The sequence below is a fragment of the Alligator mississippiensis genome, chromosome 2, assembly GCF_030867095.1.
Source record: "Alligator mississippiensis isolate rAllMis1 chromosome 2, rAllMis1, whole genome shotgun sequence".
NCBI classification, from domain to species: Eukaryota; Metazoa; Chordata; order Crocodylia; family Alligatoridae; genus Alligator; species Alligator mississippiensis.
Window position 1 is genome coordinate 205,025,447 of NC_081825.1, and position 15,417 is coordinate 205,040,863.

Consider the following 15,417-nt stretch of genomic DNA (forward strand, 5'->3'; position numbering starts at 1 on the left):
TTAATTCAGTCATCCGAGAGAACGGGGTGATGATTTTTGCAATGCTTTACTCCCATAACATCTAGGGTTTCCAACCCTCTAGGACTGCCCTGGTGTGTCTCCAGGATTTAGATATAAATCTCCAGGAGACTGTTGAGAGTCGCCCGGGAAATAAGTGATAGGACGTTCATTAAAATAAATATTAAATGTTTAATCCAATTTATACAGTAGTCCAGTGGGTTTTTAAAATGTAACAGTAATGTTCATTTGCCTCCCTGAGTACAGTACGGTAGATCAGTCATTAATGTCATTACATCATGTGATGAAACCTCCTGGAATAGATTCAAACAGAGTTGGCAACCCTAACAGCACCTGCATTAGTGGACCTCTGCCCTCATGACTATTATAACCAAATGGTTCTATTTTGGCCCACATTTAAACTAATTTGTATAAACTATGATTTTCAGTACAAATATGTTAGACCGCTAAGACTGTAAAACATGTAAAAGTTTTTGTTCAATACTGGATTAAAACAATGCTGAAAGGGAAAATGGTAGAAAGCAACAAAAAGCCTTCTAGGATGCTAGCATTAAATCAAAGTTGCAAATCATATGTATTTGAAGGTTTAAAGCGAGTCATCTGGATTATCAAGGAGTTTTAATCATGTTTAAGGACAACAAAACCAGTTAAATGATACAAACAGTTAAGCTATGCAATGTCTAAGTCTTCATAAGAGCAATAATGCTAATGCACAAAGTAAAATAAGAAAAAGAACTTCAATGCCAAGCTCCATTAGAAACAAAGGATAAAAACTAACATTGGCCAAGTAAACAACTGGTAAAGGAAAATGTTTACTCTCAAGCTTCTAAAGGCAGAGCTCCACTGGTGCTAATGAGCAACTGGTAGGCCTGCTGGGCATGACGGCCAGGCTCCAGACATTCAAGAGTTGGAATAAAAAGAACAGGAAAACACAACACCATGCCATGAAATTAGCATAACATCAGAGTTTTTATTTTTTTTTAAAATGAATTGTCGGTAGGGTAACAGGGTGGGTGAGAAAGATCGTTTTAAATTTCAACATTAAATGCTTATGAACACATGCAAAAACAGACAAACACTCCAAGCTGGCTGCTTAGAGGGAGACACTATTTACCCTGTCCTATCCCCTGGGATGTGGGGCAGTCAATCTGAATAAGGGAAAAATTGAGCATGCCATGCCAAGAATCATTACATCATGGGAAACTTTTTAAAAAGTCACCAAATAATGTAGGAATTGGCAACTCTGAGGATTTCTTTTCTATTAAGATGACAAGAATGAACAATGTAGATACGGTGGCCCAGCAAGAACATTGCGCCCAGTGTAAATTCTGAAATCAGTGAACCCCTCCTGAAAGGGATATCTATATAGAGAGACAGACATACTGAATATCCAGGCAACTTTTTCTTATAGCTGAACCCTGAAACTGGGCCTATTTTCATTTTTCTTTAAATGCAGTATGTAAACACTCAGGTTACCACCACCAGACTCCTAAAAAGATTAACTAAAAACCTTAAAAGTGGCCATGATGCATTATGTGCTCACTGCCTACCACTTACACATCTATGCATAGGTAATTATCACTTTACCCCTAACCATCAAGGCTCAAATTCACCTTGAGATCACCCAGTTGGGCAGAATGCAATTTCTTCCATGTTTGCTAATGCTGAGGCTTCAAGTGCTCAACACCAGCACTTTCATAGTGTATCTTTCAATAACAGGCAGGATTCAGCTCCTTGATACTAAAAGGAAGAGCTTAATGTGTACTTGAGACCACTTCTTCCTAGTTTTATCTTTAGTTTGTGATAATAAACACAAGGCATCTTACACACTCTTTTTTGCTGTTGTGGTTTGAGATGAAAAAAGTTCTGATTTGCATCTTTGTTATGAAGAGCTGGCAGACATACCTATATGACATTATAGGTTAAGTCACTTAATGTTTTTGTTTATCAGGAGTTTTCAACTCACCCAGTGCCCTAGGCTGAATCCAGACTGCTGGATTTTGGATACACACCTTGCTGGGCTTATTTGACCCCAGCAGTCTTTCCTGCCCAGAGCAGGGGGGCTAGACCCAATGATCTCACGAGGTCTCTTCCAGCCCTAAACTTCTGTGAACCTGTGGATTCCTTTGTCAGCTGCATCCAGCCCACGGCACAGACACTGACAATGGGACTGCTAGGGACAGTAGCAGGACCAGCAGCAGCGGCAGTGGTGGCAGAACAGAAAGCAGTGAGACTGGTCACTATAGAGCTCTTGCTTGCCCTCTTGCCACCAATAGGCATGTCCACCAGAGCCAAGGAACCCCACATTCTGCAGTAGGCCACAGCCCCGCCACGCAGACTTCTGGTAGCCCACTAGTAGCCTGATGGGCCAGATGAAATAGCTCCATGGCCCAGACATGACACCCCTGTTTTACAGTATGGCTTTAAGAATGATGTATTTTTAAGCCTCAAAGGATTTCATAATTGATTTCACACATAACATTCATTAAAATATGCATTTATCTTTTAATGCATATTTAGAGACTAATACTATAAAAGCCTTAATCTGTCTGTCTGTCCACAATGCTTTATTTGCACTCTGATTGTCTGACTGAAACAGCCAATCAGAGTGCGAATACAGCGTTGGGACAGGAGGTGGCAGTGTGGTAGAGTGCTGCCATGATGACACAGGAAATGGAGCCGGGCCCCACCCTGCTCCCTGGAGGCGGTGGCAATAGAGCAGACAAAAAGCAGGAGGCAAGGTGCTGGCCTTGCCCCCCCCCACCCTGTTCCCTGCAGGTGGTGACAATGGAGGGTGGGGGGGGAAGGGCGAAGCCATTGGTGCTGGCCTCAGCCCGCCCCTCCCTCCCCGCTTCCATTGTTGTGGACTGCAGAGTGGACCCAGGCCAACACAGCAGTGGCGGTGGGGGAGGGGGTGTGGGCACGGGCCCAATGCCCGGGGCGGGGGGGGAGGGGGGAAGAGGAGTGGGCCCAGCATGGCACCAGTGGGGGGAGGGAAGAGCAGGTCTCCTCCACGCCTCGGGACCAGGTCCACTACTCCCCACCCCCATCCCCCCAATCAGCCCCAAGCCCACTCCTCCCATACACCCACTGCTGCTGTGTTGGCCCAGGCCTGCTGCTCTCCCCCTCCCACCCCGCACTGCCACAGCAGGCTGGCTTCTCCCCCACCCCCCATCAGGCCCAGGCCCGCTTTTCCCCTCCCCCCCCCCAGGCGGGGAAGGGGGGAGCAGGCCCAGACAGGGGGCCGGGGCACGGGGCTCCGTTCCCGGCCGCTCCCCCCCATCATTCTTCACGGGCAATTGGCTAGTATATAAAGAATAGCCTGTATTAGAAGGTACAATCCTAAACTGTTCATCAGTCAGTGGCCTCATATGGGCATTCATGTTTCTCCTGAGGGAGAAGTGACTCTCTAAGGAAAAATCACAAGTATACACATGTTCAGGTTTTTTCTCCCAGAGTAAAACTACCTGCTCCAGGAGAAAAATAACCTGGGAACAAATAGGGTTAAATCACTCCCAGGACAGTTTCTCCTTGGAGAGCAAGTGTCTGTAAAGGCTTCACTCAGAAGAGAGCATAGTACTTCAGTATTCCCCCAACTCTGCTGCTCCAGTAAGGAGCAGAACACACCTCCTTCACAATCCCCACATTATGCTGCAGGGAAACAGGCTGACCATGACCATGAGCAGTTTGGAGTAGCCCATCAGGGCTTCCCATCTGTTGCCATACAGACTAAGGGAGCCTGCAGAACATGCTGAGGTGGGTGTAAAGCCTTCCCCCGCCAGCTGCACACAATCAGCTCTACAATCTCTCTACTCCTCAAAGGCCTCAGTATTTGAATGTCTGTACATGCAGCTCTTGCTAAGTTTCTCTACCAGGACAACAAACTTGGGAGAATTTTCCCAGTTTATTTGAATGTGTGTATGCAGCCAGTGTCATGAATGTATTAATAGAAGGAATTATTTTGACAATACAAATTCTAACCCAATTGCTTCATATCCAAGTGCCAATTCTCAGCTTTGATTACATGTAGAAACCCTTTCAGTAACAGTTATGAAAGCATAATTTTTCCCTGCATTTAAAAGGTGAACTATGAATTCTTACTGAATAAATTACTCTTAAGGTGGAATATCTCACTTTTCCATTTTTATGTATTTTCAAGAAACAGAAGCAGGCTTGGTTTCATAGCAATACTGAAAGGCAAGGCAGCCCCCAAAGAGATCCTTCCTAAAAAGAGGTCTCAGATGCATAAAGAGAGTGTGGAATAAACTGTCTCAGTCTCAAATATTTTTCCTACACGGCAGACAACATCTCCTATGTTGTAAAAAATCCACAGCCACAAAGTGGATGAATTTCTGTCCCCAGTCAACTGCTTGCAATATTTTGAGTTCTTATGCAATTCTTGGGTATTCTTTTTCTTTTGTGAAGATGGTTGTTAGGAACTTCTTCTCTTCTGAAACTCTTCTTCTGTAATAGGAATTTAGCATTACATTTAAAGACCACAAGGGAACTTCATATATTAGGCTGCTGAGGTGAGGTAGAAACCTCTACCTGGAAAAATAAAATACAGAAATACAGAGACAGAGGACAGCAGTTATTTTTTATCTGTATCCTACTGATCTCAAAATATTGTTAATTATCTAAACACCATATTCTAAAGACCTCCTCAATAATCAAAGTATTATATTAACTTTCATGATGAAATATATTTAAAGCACACTATACTTCTGTTTCTGTTGAACCTGACCACCTCTTCATAATTTATATCAGCTCTACACCAAAAACAATTTTTCTTTCAGTGCAAACACTGTACTTACAGTACTGCTGCAAGTACGGGTCAACTATTTTTCCCTCAAAAGGAAGCAGAAAAAAAAAAATCAGTTGATTTACATGCAGACTATAATCAGACCAATATGGTATTAACATACATAGCAGGTGACCTTGTGCAGCATCTTACAGGCCAGTTCAGTATATGGGGTCATCAGCTCCACTACCATCATACCAGATCAGATGACCTTACATGGAACCCTTAAAAGCACTAAGGCAGATGATCCTGTGCAGCACCCTTAAAGACCAGCTTGTTTCACCCTTCAGAGTGCCACAAGAGGCCACTACACTAGCTTTATCATGGGAGAAAACAGGGGCAGATGCCAAATTACACCTTTCAGAAATGTCTTTCCTCAGCAAAATAAGGCATCACATACTCTGGTTATAACTGACATCAATTTTGTGCACCAGCATAAATTATACCAGGATCAGGAATGGACATATATATGCAACTGTCTTCAGATATTACTAGAGCCTTGCCACCAAGGTAAGATTAAAATAATCCTTAAATCAACTGAAACTTTTCAAAGTGATCCTAAAAGTCATTCTACATGGGAAACTGAATGCTTGCAACCACACCAATTACACTGGAAAGTCTTAATGAAGAGTTTCCAGTGTAAACAATAAAACAAAAAACTTTCCAATAGTGATGCATCTACTAAAATGCACAAAGGCAGAAGTTTTTGTTTTTTTTTAAATCCTACGCTCTGTGTACATCTACAGAAAGCAACAACTCTTTCTGACTACTAGGCCTGAAATCTAAAAGAAATGACTAAAAGAAAAAAACCCCACACCATCCATGCACCACATTTAATGACTAGATTCCCAAAGGCAAATGAAGGAAATTATTTGAACTCATTTTTTCAGCAGCTGATTCCTGAGTTATTGAAAGCAAGGACAATTCACTGAAAAGGACTGACACATTACAAAAACATTATTCAAGTCCCCTGACTAAATGCCTTGCCCAACACATCACCAGAAGCACTGAAGCCCTGAAGATCAACAGGCAAGGTTCTTTGGGTAAATCTGATATCTTTTATTAGACCAACTCAAATTGAATTTTTCTAACTACTTGAGTTGGTCTAATAAAAGATATCAGATTTAACAAAAGCACCTTGTCTACCTGTGTCCTTAGATCAACACGGCTACAATCTACACCCCTATAACAGTGAAGATCAACAGGCACCTAATGGGATGCATCCCTGCCTTAGCAATAAATGCAAGACCTGCCCACTCATCTCTACTGACACAACTATCAACACTCCCCAAACCATCAGAATCCACAGACTATACATAGGTCTATCCCAGACGTAATGTACTTCATTTAGTGCACCAACTGACCTCGTGGAAACTATAAGGATGAAACTAGACAAAAACTATGCACCAGAATAAATGATCACAGAAAAGCCATTCCCCATTTGACCTCAGAGTTCTCAAAGGGAAAGTTACAAAAGATAAGACTGGGAAATCATTAGCCTATTAAAAGCCAGTACTTTTATACAGACTGCAGCATCATGGCCCATTATAATCTACCTGATACCTCAATGGCTCTCAATCTTTTTACACTGGAGGTATCCCTTATTAGGATCAAGACATCTCTTGAAAAATGTGAACTCTCAGTTTTTTCACTCATTTTTTGATTATGAGAAGATAATATAGCAATTTTCTGTTGGAAATAACTCAGACAAGAGGTCAGAATTTTTTTTAATATTATGGATTTTTTTTTTTTTTTTTGAGCACTGCATGGCATCCCACATCACCTCTGAAAGGATCTCAAGACACCCTAACTGAGAATTACTGAAATTAGCTACTTGCTAATCTCTACACCGGACAGGTGACAACACCCCCACCCCAAATAGTCTTGCTTATAAGGTTTCTATTGCATCTCTTGTCTATTGGCTACTTGATAATTTATCTTATATCCTGTTTTTATTTACATGCAAGTTTTACACATGCCCTTATTCCATCTGCTATTTGGCTCTGCTTTATATGCTTCTTTTCCAGAGACCTGGGGGAAGAGAAATTTGATTCCTAAAAGCTTGTCCAAGTCTATCCCAACCATGTAGTCAGTCCAAAAATCACCCACAAAAATCCTTGCCTCATAGAAATGTTATTAATTTGAAGTCAACAAAATGGTTAGAAGAGCCAGAATATCTAAATTTCTCTCTAACAGTTAAGACTGCAAAGCTGACAGCAAAATCTGCTTACATCTCATGAGCTCTAGATGCCAGGAAACCGATTAAAATACTAGAAACTAAGCTAAATTTAAACTAAATTTAATTGCAATTAAATTCTATGAATTGGAAAATACCAAAATATTTTACTCTAGGTTAAATCTCTCTGCATAGACATTTAGCACCAATTAACATTAATTATATAAGCTTGATACCCAGAAAGAGTCAAATTATTTTAATGCTTACTTTCATCTGTTTCTTTCCATTCACATGCTCTTTCTGAAAAAAGCATATTACTTGAGAACACAATATAGATGAAACTGAGGACAAAAGGAAGACCACATGGTTTGCTAAACATTGGGAAATGAAATCATTTACTATAACATTATTTGAGTCTAGAGTCATCTGTTACGTATGCCATGGTTACTTTTTATAATGTAATGTCATTTCTGTTTCTTTTTTTCAAATTAAGTATGTTTTGAATTGTAAATGCAAAAAATAGTAAAGTCAAAATTGGGAGATAAAAACTTCGCTAAATTTAAGTAGTTGCATTTTCTATTGGAAAGCTATTTTTTTTTTTAATTTAATGAAGCTATGAAGGGCAGAGAGAATTTAGAAACAAATTTAAGTATTCCTTATGTTAGCTTATTATTGTTACTACTGTTGATACTGTTAAGAGCAGTTCTGCCTTGCCCAAGTGATGGAGCACCTTCTGCTTTTAGATAAATGCATACTACTGAAACTTTAAAAGTAGTAAAGGATGAGAGAGAGACTTAAGAATTAGTTCCAGAATAATCAAGAGTGGGCACATTCAATCTGGAGAAACTGTTCTTTTGCTTATTTTAATTCAGATCACTTATAGAAAAAACAGTGATTCTACCTGCACATTATAGTTCCAGTCTGCACCAAACCCAAATACAATTGTACAGAAATAAACAAAGGATCTCCTTTATTCACGCTGTGACAACTTCAGATCTGTTATCAGATGACCACGTAAAACAAAACATAATCCTTTATGTTTGAGGATTCAACCTATGTCTCTGCAGACTGCAAAAATATAGTGTACCTGTAACAGTTATCACTCAGTAAAGGCAAAAAATGACCCTGCTGCTTAAAACAGCTACACTGTTCAACAAATTAATAAAAAGAGGACTTTAAAAGTTAATACACTTTAAAATACTGCTTGAGGACTTACTGCTCTTAGTAGCACAGGTCTTTGCTACTTCTCTGAGCTATTCATGAATTCTCAGGTTAGAAAATGTATCTTGAAGTTAATATTTCAGGGACTTATTAGTTTAAAATTAAATTATATGATTGTTAGAAAATACGCTTTCCAGACCAGGAAATGCAGCATTGTAGTTAAAGATCCAAGAGAACAGAAATTCAATTGAAAGCCCCATGCTACTTAATTTCACTCCTGGACATATTCACAGTGAAAATCAGAAACCTGTATTACCTTATTGATATGTAACAGAAAGGTTCACTTTAAAATGACCATATTTATTTGACTAAAAGGTGTCCCTGAATACAAGATGACCCTCCAATAACTAGATTTTATATATGGAAAATTTCCAAATTTGTTACAATTTTCCAGACACAGAATCTAATTCTTGGAGGTTTGCCCTGAATTTGTCTTCCCTTCTCCCACCTGCTGCTGTGCCTGCTTCTCATAGCTGATTGGCTGCAAGGGCTGTCTGTCATGCAGCCCTGCTCCTCTCTGCCAACTGGAGGAGAGGGGAGGAGCCACATGACAGGCAGCCCTTGCAGCCAATCAGCAGCAAGAGGAGGAGCCAAGACAGCCCTTGCAGCCAATCCGTGATGAGAGGTGGGGCCATGCCCCACTTGCAAAAGGCTGTGCCTAGGCCCACATTCCACCCTCAAAATCAGGGGGCAGCCCCTGCAAATTAGGTAGGTCCATGTTCGTACTGTTTACCGCTTAATGTCTAGTGACCTCCAGCAGGAATAGCCCCAGCCACATATGTCTGTACCACATGACTGGCACTGTGCAGGACTCAGGCTACTGGCGGAAGGGAAGCAGACACGGCTGTTGCTCAGCTGTGGAGCCATGGGTAGGAGCTAGGGCTGCGGATTGAGCTGGGTCTGCAGATCTCTCCTGTGCCTGGATCCCACTGCCAAGGGAAGGGAGGTGACAGGTGCCTCCACAGGTGTTGGGTGGAGCCTTCCCGCTGCAGCAGCAGAACTCCTGGCCCTTGATGAGTCTGCCTGGTAGGGCCCAGCCATGCTGATAGGCTCCCTGCACCTCCTGCCATATTTGTGCTGCTGCAGCCCAGACCTGGACTGCTGGGCTGGTCCTCCCCAGCTTGCCTGAGGGGAAGGGGAAGTCTGGTCCAAGCAGAGAGGCTTCCACTGGGTGCGCTATGTTCCCGTTCCCCCCTGCCTGTGGTGCTGGGGCTGCGTGGGGACCGGCCCAGTCCTGAGACAGTGGCTAGCTTAGCCCAAGGAGGTGCCACAGCAGAACAGGTCTGATGGGTCACTGCTGGCCCCTCGCACAGCGAGTACAGCCCCAGGGCATTCCTGAGGGGGGGGGGAGGGGTCAGTACTGCAGGGATCCTAAGGGAAGCGTTAGAGCTGCAACAGTGGCCTCCCAGGCTGGAGTTGCTGCACTGCTGCCCCTCAGGAACACCCTGGGGCTACACTCGCCACGTGAGGGGCAGGCAGCAACCCCTCAGACTCAGTGCTGCCTGCTCCAGCTGTTATAGTGCCTCCCCAGGCCCTGTGCAGCCCCAGAGGTATGGGCAGGAGGGGGAAGGACACAGCATGCCTGGCAGAGGCCACTCCACTGGGACCAGATCCCTGCCTTTTTTGGAGCAAGCTGGGAAGGTGCCAGCCCAGCAGTGCAGAGAAGCCTGCTAGGTCCAGGCTATGGTGGCATAAGCATGGCAGCAGGTACAGGGAACCTGTCACCTTGCCTGGGCCCTGCCACTATGTGGAGGCCAGGCAGTTTCACAACAGGGCTGGGAGTCTCCCTGCTGTGGCAGAAATCCCCACTTGATCCCAGTGGGGGACTCAGCACCTCCCCCCACCCTCCGACAGCAGGATCTGGGCACAGCTGTCTGCAGCCCCAGCCTGTGTGGGCTGATGGGAAGCTACAGCTCCACACCTGGGCAGTGCCCCCTAGTGGCTCAGTTGTGCCCGCTGCCCCCCAACCCATGGCTCTCTGCCAGAGGCCTTGATCCCATGCAGCTCGAGGCACACAGTGAAGACATAAGGGGCCAGAGTTTGCCAAACTTGGTATGTGCTATCGGTTAACCATTTAACCAATATAATTAGAGGAGGTTAAATGGATCATTTTTTAACAATATTTACATCTGTAGTGCACAACCCTCTACTTCTCAAAGGCTCATCATTCAAGTGTCTCCTGGTAGAAAAAAGTAATGGAAGAATTCTCTCAGATCATTTGAATGTGTGTACACGTGCTCTGATAATATATGTAGCTGGCAGAAGTCTTTGCTGTGCATTCAAAGGATACTGCCTGGTATTTTAGATGTTAATTTAAAATCATGATATCCTGAACTGAAAAATCTCAGCTTTCAGCCGTAAAATATACTACCTTCAGTTTAGCAGCAGAGTTCCAAAAACCTCCAAAAATAAATTAAAAAAATGATCTTAGATTTCCCAAAACTAATTACTTTTAAAAAATTAATTAGGTGAACTGAGAAGCTGAACATAACACTTCATTTCAATTGCAAGCTTTTTTAACTTTAATAAATCTCAAGGAAATTTTGCAATAAAAACCATTATGATTAAAGAAAGTGAAACACTTTGGCTCTTTTAGAATCTAGACCGAGTAAACTAGTTCACAAAACACAAGTAATTTTGTGAAATATCCCAGTTTCAGTAAAGCTGCATTTTTCACTCAGAAAAGTTTCAGTCTAAAAAATTTGCCTAGCTCTAGCTGTGATTTCAAACAGAAAGCCCCCTTTCAAGTTTCTGTTTTAACAAAGCATTGCTTTTGGGAGTATTTTTGATACCCCTGTCACTTGAAAGAGACATTGCCTCCAGGTTCAAAAGTTCACCATATCTTCACTAACACAGATATGAACCTCTAATGAAAAGGAGGTTACGTGGTCCAAGTGATCTATGTATGAATGAACTGGTTAAATGCAGAGCTGAACTCCATTAATCTTATCAATTTCACCTGCCTGTTTGATAATAAACATATTAAATATTTTAGAAAGGACTCTTATTATATTAAAAGAAATACTATTTCCATTTTATTCTAACGTTCTTGTGATTATGGTCTTTGAATTTATCTGGTTAAAAAAAACAGTAGCATACGAAGGACAGGCTAAGGTATTCTTATATCTTTAAATACTTGAATGTGAGTGCTGGTTTGTCTACTTAAAATCTCCAAAAGAGTTTTTAATATAAAAGACAATTATAATTTCATTTCCATTAAAATTTGAATATAATAAAAGGGCTTAGTCTGTCTTTTTGTCCGTCCGTAATGCTCTTGAAGCACTGATTGGCTACTGAAACAACCAATTAGCTCTCCAAGACTGTTCTGGACAAGAGGCTGCAGCACCACCATGGCAGAGCAGCACCATAATGGCAGGGGTGGAGAGGATGGAGCTGGTGGGGCAGTGGTGGGGCCCCCAGCCCTGCTCCCTGGAGGCGGTGCAGGGTGCTGGCCAAAGGGCTTGGTGGGAACAGCAGGTCAAGCTTCCTCCCATCCCTTTTCCTGGGAGGCAGCAGCAGTGCAGGGTGGTGGGTGGCAGTGCTCCACCTCTCGCCCCCTCCCGCCATTATTCCTGATGGGCAATTGGCTAGTAGTTCCAATACATTTTGAACTGATTTGAAAACTCCAAGTGACTTCAAATGGGGAAAAGAAATTGTATATGCTTACCTTGTTGCTTTTGTTATGGTGAATAAAGGCAGTTAGCATATTGTTTTTGTTGATGATACACTTAAAAACCACACATTTTAAGGTCAGTGAAGTTGATCAAATTTTTCCAAAAGTCAAATGTTCTGATTCAAAGACAAAAAAGGATGATTTTTTTGCTAAAAATTGCCAAAAGAAATTGTGTTCTGGTCCTAAAATTCAGGACCATCTAACCTGAAACTGGGTAAGACCATACCAATAAAAGTGAGAGGAGTGTTCGTTTTATTCTGGTTTATTTATTGTGATTTATTATTAAATTTATTCTTATTTTACTCAGTAACATTAGGACTTATTAGGGCCTTCTTACACATTACTCTATGAGCCGCACAATATTGATCGGTGTTAGTGCTAGCCTGGAGTGTGGAGCAGTCAGTCACACCCTTAGTCTAGAAACCTTCCGTCTCCCACCTGCACAGCTGTGACTTGCCACTAGAGGGCTATAAGCCAGGATAGGCTTCTATCTTTGCTCTATGGGTGCAGGGTATGAAAGACTCTGGGATACTGAAGGACTTCAACTTGGGCAAGGTATCCGAGGGGACCGGCCACCCATGGAGCAGGAGCTGGGCAGTGCGGATCAGAGATAAACCTGCCCTACAGCAGCATAACAAGTGCTTAAAACTACTTTAAGGTGTTAATGTGCAGACAATCCAGGGGTTAAGAGCTCCAGGAACCATCCAAAATTACCAAGGCCTTCAAACACCTAGTCACCTTCCCCTTCAACTGCGATGTCAAAAGAAAATCCAATTAAAAGACAGAAGTGGAACATTACATTCCTGGCCAGTTTTTTGTTTTGTTTTGTTTTTTAAGTGAAAAAAATAAAGCATCAACTTATTTGTATAGGATGTAGGGCAGGAGAAAATTCACACTCTTTATACATCATTAATTGGCAAAATGGGAAATATCCATTTTGTTTTTCTTTGGTACTTTTTTAGGTGACCTGTTTGTTTTTAAAAAAATGCTTAAATTATAATGTCTCCAACTTTCATTTCCTCAACATCCATTGCTGCTCTTACCTTCGCATCCCTAGGGCCAGAAATGAAGAGAAAGCGTTTTCAGTTGTAACACAGACAGATGTTACAATTAAAAATGCTTCTAAGACCTTTGAAACATTTCAAATGTTTCTCCATGTTAAATGTGGAAAAAAAAAATCTCATTTTGGATTAAAGTACGTACAGTATGATGATTGCCTGAGGCAGCTGGGAACTGGACTCAACGGATCAGGAAGTCTCTTCTAATCCTGTGTCTCAAAGTCATTAATTCTCAGACCACAGATCAGTATAACGGCAGGTGCATACAGTGATGCAGATTTCCCTTTCAGCAGGGAAAATTGAATGTAATCTCTCTGCTAAAAATTAAATGCCAGCAAGAGTAGCATATAGGATTTAATAAATATTTCTATTCTAAAACCTCTACTTTGGGATTTTCTACTTCAGATGTTCTAGGTCAAATACCCTGTGTATACCATGTATGCAAATTTTTGGAAGGAGTCATGACTGAAGTAGTTCTAACTTCCAGTTCAATGCACTATGATGTCTCTTTGCAACTTGTTGGAAGTCTTTGTTATGAAAGGTTTTGGGTGCCAAGATGAATGAAATTTAGTAATGTCTGTATACACATGGATTTCAAGTCTTAATCTGGTCGGGTTTTCATAACACTGAAGGAACTGTCCCAATGGATAGTTGGCTTAACTTGTTCATAACATTAAGAAGAAACTTAAGTGTCCTGCCCATATCACAAACACACCATGAAACACACATGAATCACATGAAGAATGGTGTAAATTAGCATCTTATAACCAGGGATCTGGGCTTTCTGTTTCCCACAGAAAAAATGGAGAAAACATGTATTTCTCCTTTTAGCAGAGAAACCCACGGATTCCCTACTTTTGCAAAGAGCTCTGCAGGCTGGTTGAGCTCCAGCCTGCAAGAGCTGTTTGCAAACAGAGCAAGAAACCCTCAACCCTGCCTAGAGGGGGAGAGGGAAGGGCAGGGGCCTGGGACTCTCAGTTAGCTGCTGCTGGGCTCAGCTCAGCCTTAGTCTTCACTCCTGGAGTCTGTGCAGTAAGTGGAGCTTGGAAGTCATGGCTGGGGGGCACTGGCAGGGGGCTTTTAATTTTAATAATGGATTTTGGGGTTTTTAATCAGAGAATTTGTGATTTTTTAATCAGAGAAAACCAGGATCCCTGCTTATAACTACCATCAACACTGGTCTCCTGATAGCTTTAAAATAACCAAGCTCCCAATCAGAGATGCAAGCAAATTTCTATATACATTAAAACAAAAAACCTGAAACAATGTGTCCCAGGGACACCGGGGGGCTAGAGGGAAACCCCGGCCCAAAACCAACGAAAAAGGAAGCACGTACTTACCCCTTGCAGGAGCCGAGGACAGCAGAGGAGTGCACGCCGGGAAATCACCTGTGCGTTTTGTTAGCCGCGCTCACATCCAGCTGAGAGCAGGTGACATCAGCGAGAGACGCCACCTGGCGGGAATAAAGTGCGGCCCCGGGAGCTGCGCCGAGAGGCTGCAGGAGATGACGGAGCCTGCAGGGAAGCCCGAGGTCACAAGCGGGCATGCACGGGGTTTCTCTGCCTTGGGTAGAGAAAGCTACAGCAGCGCTGGGAGCGGCGAAAGCAGCGAGAGCCGCAGCTACGAGAACGCCAGCTGCGGAGCCTATGAGAGAGCCGGTAGGAGAGTGGGGGAGGGAACCGGCTGCAGAGCCGGTGGAAAAGCCGGCAGGGACGCCGGTGAAGGAACCGGCTGTGGAGCCAGTGGAAGAGCCAGCTGGGACACCGGTGCAGGAGCCGGTGGGAAAGCCAGCAGGGACGCCGGTGAAGGAACCGGCTGTGGAGCCGGTGGAAGAGCCGGCAGGGAAGCCGGGGAGGAAGCCTGCAGGGGCAACAGGACCTCGGGTCTCGTAGTCCTCGGACCGGAGTCCAGCTTAAGACATCGAGTCAAGCTGGTCAGGGACGAGGGAAGAGACAAGGCGGGCTCGGTTAGAAGAGACTGAGAGACCCACGACCAAAGATGGCGTTGGCCAGGGTGTAGGGGAGGTTGGAGCCCCCTGAGTGCCCGCCGAAGGCGTGACAGCACTGGAGGCTGTGGCAAGGGGGAACCCCACCACTGAGGGTCCAGATAAGGCCGTGGCTGGCGAGTTTCAGGGGTCTGCCACCGTCACCCGGGGCACCCTTTGGGGGCCGCCCACAGGACCGGGGCAGACCCGGTCAGCCACCCGAGCCAAAGCAGCCCGAGAACGCCTTTTGGAACAGCGGCGGGCACACAATGAAACTTGCTTACTTTTCAAACATCATGTGTTGAAGCTTTGTTTTTTAAAGCCTTGTCCTCTGCCTTTTAATAAAATCTTAGACACCACAAATAAATTATAGCTTGTGTGAATGATGCTACACAAGGAATTCCCACCTTTCTTCCACCTCTTTGAATTTCTAGGGCTTCACTTTAAGAGATGTCCAATTATTTTATGAGACTGGCCCGGGCGGGG

General features: G+C 43.4%; 1 protein-coding gene across 2 annotated transcripts in view; it reads right to left on the reverse strand.

The window, feature by feature from the left end:
* QSER1 (glutamine and serine rich 1) overlaps positions 1 to 15,417 on the reverse strand; it is a 79,404-nt gene that overhangs the window by 43,866 nt on the left and 20,121 nt on the right. The gene's annotated exons all lie outside the window — the stretch shown is intronic.